Source organism: Carya illinoinensis, chromosome 11 (assembly GCF_018687715.1).
Source record: "Carya illinoinensis cultivar Pawnee chromosome 11, C.illinoinensisPawnee_v1, whole genome shotgun sequence".
Taxonomy (NCBI): domain Eukaryota; kingdom Viridiplantae; phylum Streptophyta; class Magnoliopsida; order Fagales; family Juglandaceae; genus Carya; species Carya illinoinensis.
In genome coordinates this window covers 4,636,395-4,644,417 of record NC_056762.1, presented here as the reverse complement: position 1 = coordinate 4,644,417, position 8,023 = coordinate 4,636,395, and positions in this window count along the sequence as shown.

Here is an 8,023-nt window from a genome sequence, read left to right as displayed (position 1 = left end):
AGAAAAGAAGTCACCTGAGATATTCGAGTGTATACAAGGAGTAGATTTCTATCAAAGTTAGAAGATACAAAAAGTAAAAGAAAAAAAAAATAAAACTAACAAATTTGGACTATACAATGAGAAATTATAAATTAATTCTGATAAGCAAGATCTTCCAGAGTAGTGGACTCAACCTCTGGAGTAAAATCACCCAAAAATGGTTTCAACTTTTGTCCATTAACTTTAAAAACATTACCAATTTCTGAGTTTTCTATCTCAATGGCCCCAAAAGGATAAACAGTTTTTACAACAAAGGGACCTGATCCATAGGGATTAAATCTTGCCAAGAAATAAATGGAGTCTTGAATTATACAACATAACTTTTTGGAAAGGTTCAAAAGATTTTCGAAAGATATTTTTATCATGAAAATTTTCGTTCTCTCATTGGAAACACGAAAGTTTTCGTAAACTTCATTCATGATTTCCTCTAACTCATTAAGCTGAAACTTACAAAGAGATCAAGGTTTGTCCACATCAAAATTAAAATTGCTTAATTGTCCAATAAGTTTTGTGTTTCAATTCCACATGCAAGTGACACAGCTTTTCAAAAATTAGTCTATATGGGGATATACCAGTCAGGATTTTAAAAGTAGTATGGTATGCCCAAAGTGCGTTGGTTAGTCGTAAAAACTAATTTTTGGGACTTGGGTTAACTGTCTTTTCTAAAACAATTTTGATCTCCCAATTAGATACCTCAACTTAGCCACTTGTTTGTGGATGATAAGGGGTAGTAACTTTATGAGTAATTCCATATTTTTGCAGTAAGGTTTCGAAAGGTTTACTGCAAAAATGTTTACCCCCATAACTGATAATGACTCGAGATGTTTTAAATCTTGATAAAATATTTTCCTTCAAAAATTTTAACACAACTTTGTGATCATTTTTCTTGCATGAAACAAGCTCGATCCATTTGGACACATAATCAATAGCTACCAAAATGTAGATATTGCCAAAAGAAACTGAGAAGGGTCCCATGAAATCGATGTCCCAACAATCAAATATTTCAACAACCAAAATTTGATTTAATAGCATCATATTCCGGCAGGTAATCTCTCACAATTTTTTACAACGCTCATAAGTTTTATAAAATTTATAAGTGTCCTTAAAAATGGTAGGCCAATAGAAGCCATATTGCATAATTTTAAAAACTGTTTTCTTTCCAGAAAAATGGCCACCACATGCTCGAAAGTAACAAAAAGACATCAGATTTTGAAATTCGCTATTGGAAACACATCGTTTAATTATCTGATTTGGGGAATATTTAAAGAAATAAGGATCATTCCAAAAGAATTTTTTTACCTCTATAAAAAAATTTCCTCTCATCTTGTTGAGTCCAAATGTGAGGAATTTCACCTATAGCAAGAAAATTAGCGATGTCAACATACCAAAACAATTGCGTTATATTAAAAAATTGCTCATCTGAAAATGTGTTTCTAATAGGAACTGTCTCTATGGAATCTGAAAGAACAAGTCTAGACAAATGATTAGCAACAACATTCTCAACTCATTTTTTATCTTAAATTATCAAATCAAATTATTACATCAAAATGATCTAGCTAAACAACCTGGATTTTGCATCTTTTTTTTGTTAAAAGGTATTTCAATGCAGCATAGTCAGTAAAAATGACAATTTAAGACCCAATCAAATAAGAGCGAAATTTGTCAAGTGTAAAAATTACTGAAAGTAGCTCTTTTTCAGTTGTTGAATAATTCATTTGAGCACTATTTAAAGTTCTACTTGCATAATAAATAACACAAGGTTTTTTATCCTTACGTTTGCCCAATACAGCTCCAACTGTATAATCACTAGCATCACACATAATTTCAAATGGTAAATTCCAATCCAGTGATTGCATAATTGGGGCTGAAATCAACATACATTTTAGTTTTATAAAAGTTAACTCACAATCATCAGTCTACAAAAAAGAATTTTCTTTTGAAAATAAATTGCACAAAGGTCTACAAATTGTGCTGAAGTTTTTAATAAACCTCCTGTAAAAACCTGTATGAAATAGAAAAAATCTGATATCCCTGATGTTCTTTGGGATGGGTAAATTAAAAATTAATTCAATCTTGACCTTGTCCATTTCAATACCTTAAGAAGAGATAATATGACTAACGATAATCCATTGAGTGACCATAAAATGACACTTTTCTTAGTTTGAAATCAAATTTTTTTCTTTACATCTAATCAATACTTTTTCCAAATGAGTCAAACATTCATCAAATGAATTACCAAAAATAGAAAAGTTATCATGTATCTTTGAAATGTAGTAGAAGCATTACAAAGTCTGAATGACATTCTTCGATATGCAAAAGTACCAAATGGACATATAAAAGTGGTCTTTTCTTGATCATTAGAAGCAATCTTAATTGTATTATATCCAGAATAACCATCTAAAAAGTAATAGAATTTATGGCCCGCTACATGTTCAATGATTTGATCCATGAAGGGTAGGGAAAAATGATCATTCCTAGTGACAAAATTTAGTTTTCAGTAGTCAATGCACATACGCCAACCAGTAGTAACTCTTGTTGGGATCAATTCATTATCAGCATTTTTAACTATAGTCACACCATATTTCTTAGGTACCACCTGGGTAGGACTAACCTATTTGCTGTAATAAATAGGGTAAATGATTCCTACATCTAGAAGTTTTAACACCTCCACTCTAACAACCTCTTTTATGTTAGGGTTCAGTCTACGTTACATCTCCTTAGAGGACTTAGCATTGTTTTCTAAATATATCCTATGGATACAAATTAAAGGACTAATACCTTTAATATCAGCTATAGTCCATCATATGGCTTCTTTGTGTTCAATAAGAACACCAATTAATTTTCTCTCTTAAATTTCATCCAATTTTGATGAGATAACCACTGGTAATGTCTCTGCTTGACTTAAAAATGCATATTTGAGATCAATAAGTAGAGGCTTCAAGTCAAGTTTTGGTGTTTACACACTTGAGGGGAAGGACACGACATCACGAGGTGGCAATTCCTCAAAACATATCTTCTATTTATCAGTGTCTATTATAGGAATAGATTCCAACAAAAATTCATAGATACAAGTATAGAATCATTATTACAATTTTCACCATGAACCAATCAAGCCTCAAGAGGGTCAGAAAAAATTGACAAATCAAATTTATTTTAAACAAGAATTTGGATCAAATTTATTCCATACACATCATCATCTTCGCTAGGTTGTTTACAAATATTGAAAATATTCAACTCCAAAGTCATGTTGCCAAAACAAATTTTCATTACACCACTCCTACAATTTATTAAAGCATTCGAGGTAACAAGAAATGACCTATCCAAAATTATAGGAATTTGAGTGCAAATATCAAAAATAGGTTCTGTGTTCAAAATAATAAAATCTACTGAGAAATAAAATTTGCCTACTTGTATTAACACATCCTTAATTATCACTCTCGGTATTTTTATTGAACGGTCAGCAAATTGGAGTGTTACCTTTGGTGAGTTTAAGTTCATCAAAACCCAATTACTCATATATCGAGTAAGGTAGGAGGTTAACACTAGCACCAAGGTCAAGTAAGGATTTTTCAATTACACAAGAAATTATTAGAGAACCTGGATCTTTATATTTTGGAAGAGAATTATTCTGAAGGATGACGCTTACCTATTCTGTAAGGAAAGCCTTCTTTTACACTTTTATCGTATGCTTCACTGTACACAAATCTTTCAAAAATTTAGTGTAAGACGAAATCTGTTTAATCGCATCCAACAAATGAATGTTAATTTTTACTTATTTGAAAATTTCAAGAATGTCAGTATTTTGAACTAATTTATGAGAATGTTACAACTTTTGGGGAAAAGGGGCAGGTATTGGAGCTTGCACAGCCATATTTAATTCAACCTTGTCAAGTTCACAATCACTCTTGAAATTTGAAGAATTATTGGTCTCACCAACTTTTATTGAAACATTTTTATCAATTATTTTTCCATTGCGTAGAGTAGTGATGGATTTGACATGTTCAAATTTTAAATCAGAATAATTTAAATTTCTTATCTCAAATTTCCCTTTTGGATTCGGCTGAGGTTGAGCAGGAAACTTACCATTTTTTTGAGTGTGCAATACGGAGGTCAAGTCGCTAATGAAACTTCTCTTCTCATTAATGGTCTGTATTGTTTGAGTGTTAATATTAACTTGCCACTGCATAAAAGTTTATAATGTCTCATCAAGGATTTTCTTATGTGGAGGCAAATAAAGAGTAGAAGAAGAAGGCCTTTGAGGATTTTGATTTGAATTAGACTTGTTCCTCCAACTAAAGTTGAGGTGATTTCTCCATTTAGAATTATATGTTTCCGAATAAGGTAAAGAAAATGGTCTCCTATAAGAATTCATGATAATTGATTGTTCGTGTAACACCTATTTAAAAGTGGGGATTGTTGGAGAATCCTGAATTAGGTGTCCACTAATTTCACATATGCCACAATTCTCTTCTTCTTTTTCAATGGCTTTAACCGAATTTATCTTCTTAAGTTCCATGGCCTCGACTTTTCTTGTCAAACTTGTTATTCTAGCATTTACATTATCATTTTCTTTAAGGACATACATACCCTCTTAAAATATAACATTGAGTTTGGCCTTATTTGACCGATCAGAATGATCTGTGTTGTCCCAAAATTGGTCATTTTCAACTAATTAGTCAAAATAGTTCCAAACATCATTATGATCTTTATTTAAAAATTCACCATTACACATCATTTTTACAAATTGACGCATTTGAGATGTTAAACTTTCATAGAAAAAATTAATGGTACGCCAAGTCTCATAGACATCATGTGGGCAAGTTAGTAATAATTCTTTAAAACACTCCTAACACTGAAAAAAATATTTCATTTTCTTTTTGCGAAAAATTCATAATATTTCTGCAAAAAGTGTTGGTCCTATGAGTAGGAAAAACTTTTTTAGAAATTCTCTTTACATTTCTTGCCATGTGCCAATAAATCTTGGTCTCAAGGAATTCAGCTAATTTTTATATTTTTCTTTCAAAGAGAATGAGAATAACTTTAATTTAACAATATCATTATTGACAGTTTGGTTTTGTAAAGTTGCACAAACTTTTTCAAATTCTTTCAGATGTAAATAAGGACTTCTAAATCTAAACTATGAAACTTGGGAAGTAATTGAATTACTCCCAGTTTTAAATCAGAATTCCCTATATTCGTAGGAAAAATATGCAAGATTGAATACTTGTCCTTGTTGGCTGCAAATACTCATGCAAATTTCTCATTGGTGGATTATTTTGTGCCTCCTCATTCTCGAGTTCATCAAGAACACTATAATTGTCAACTATGGTATTAGAATGTGAATTTTTAGAATTACTAGACAACCTATCAACCAATTCTTTTAAAACAATTTTTCCTTTCCTCAATCTACCAGTTTGATCATGCTGCCACGAGATAATTCATCATAGAGGTTCAAGCACATTCAAAAACTAAATGCAAAACAAGCAAGAGAGTAAAATAAAAATGGAACTAGATTATCAAATAATATGAATATGAAGGCAATGTTACTTGATCTCTTTCTTGTCAAAATAACAAAAATAGTACCTGAAAAAAAAAAAAGAAAAAAAAAAGAGAGAAAGTTAGCAAAAGATTACTAATTTTTTTTTCCTTAAAAACAATATCTTATCACACGTTGCAATCCTCGGTAACGGTGCCAAAAATTTGTTGTGCTTAAACATTGATTCAAACTAGTAAACCAAAAATTTAGTGCAATTTTACCTACAAGTATACAGGTGTTGTAGTACCTAACATGGTCGAATCCATAGGAATTGACTTATGCGATAAAGAAAATAAACTCAAATAATGAAAAGAAATTACTAAAAGAAACGTGCAATCGAATATAAAATAAAATTACTGAGATGAAGATTTTTGAAATAATATAATAAAACTAAAATGACAAAATAAATTGGTATTAAGAATAACTAAGGTTTCAAATCCGTCTAATAATTTAGAATATTGTTTCTGATCGATTTATTTCAATTAAACTAGAATAATGATTTTGTTTAATTGGAAGATTTAACATTTAAGGTTAAGAAAAATAGTTACTAATGATTAACCATGAACGGTTGATTATTATAATATTCACAAACTCATTTGAATATCACATGGATTTTTTCAAACATTTACTGTATTCGAAAATGACAATGAATCAAGATAAATATATAGACAATCAAAATATCCAATAATAAAATCATTCAATTGATCAAGCTCACGACATAAATTCTAATATTGATTCGAAAATAATATTTAAATCATTAAATTTCACATCTAACCTTAGTACAAAAGTTTAGTCAATCGTGTTCATCACAAGAGTCATGGAAATCAAATGAATATTCTCCATAATAAAACTAAAATAAAATACTAAATCAACACTAAAAAAATAACTGAGAGTATAGAACAAAAGTGGAGAGAAAATACAACCCAAAAGCTCCTTAAAAAAAATTTTTACTCTTCCTGTAAGTCAGCGTCAAACAAAAAGAAGAACCCCTGCAGTTTCGCCCAGCTCTTTTCTCTTTCTTTCAGTTCTAGTCCACCCGAAAACTCAAAAGCTGCTCCTTAAGTCAGTCTGTTCACCTCGTTGAAGCTTTCTCCCTTTTTCTTTTTCTTTTTTGTCAATCTATCTCTCTCTAAACGTCCAGCCTCTTCACCTAATTGCCGTTTTTTCTCCTCAAGTCTAGAAAAATAAAATCCCTCTCCTCTCTACGTCCTAGATCACAGAAGAAAAGTCTTCCACACCTCCTACCTTCTTTCTTTCGTTCAGTGTCCCCCTCAAAAAGGAAAACTTTCTCTCTTTTTTTCTTCAAGTTCTTTTCCTTTCTTTCTAGACCAGTTCAGCCTCTTCACCTAGTTGTCCTTTTTTTTTTTTTTCCTCAATTCTCTATTTTTTTTGTCTATAAACAGAGCACCTCAGTCCAGTTCTCGTCGAGAGCCCTCGCAGAATGTCCCACAACCTTTTGTTTCGTCAAAATCCCTCTTTTTTTTTTCCATGTCTTTCTGCATCGCCTCTTGCTGAGAATATGTGTCAACATTTCAATAAAAGCAAGTTGTATTGTATTGCGTGTCAACATTTTCTTCCTGCTGTTAAGTCAATCTGGACCACTACTTGCATGCGGCCAAAAAAAAAAAAACAATTTACTTTCTCACGTCCATCCAAAGCAAAGATTGAAAACGTGTCACAGCATGATTGATTGGGTTGTATGTTGTCCACGAAGAGAGTTTGTTGTCCATAAGGTTTGAGAGAATTGATCAATGGTTTTTGCAATGGCTCTTTATCCCATGTGCATCCAAAATTCAAAAACTGATTTCCCTCTATGTGTTGCACGAAAGTCAAACGTGTGCTGCCTTTTTCACGGGCTTGATGTTCGAAATGCAGTTGCCGTGTGTGCTTGTGCTTTCTAAATCCATGTGCTTCCATAAAATAATGAGTGGGTCCCACAGAACCATGTGCATGTGTTTTTCCTTTGAATTCCTATCCAAAATCAAGCTGATCATATGCTAAAATTGTGTGCATTTTATCTAAAGACAGAAACTCAGAAACTATAAAATCAAAAGAAAATTAAAAATAAGGAAAAGAAACAACACACCAAAAAAATAGAAAACAAAAAATAAATTTAAAAAATAAAAAATATAATATTAAATAAAAACATTATTCATGTGAAGAAATATCGCTCAATTAAATCAGAGATTATAACTTTAAGTATAAACTATGATATTAACCAATTTAAATCACAACTCAAATTTATACCTATTAATAATTTTTTCATCTAAAACCATTAATAATGTTACAAAGTAATTAAAATACATTTGTTTTAAATATATAAAATATATAATATTTCAGCTCAATCAACTTGAGACCTTGAGACTATACTTTTTATTGGAAATAAATCATTTGATCGTGTAAATTATATTTATTAATGGTTAATTCGAGAAGCGGCTAATAGGTTAC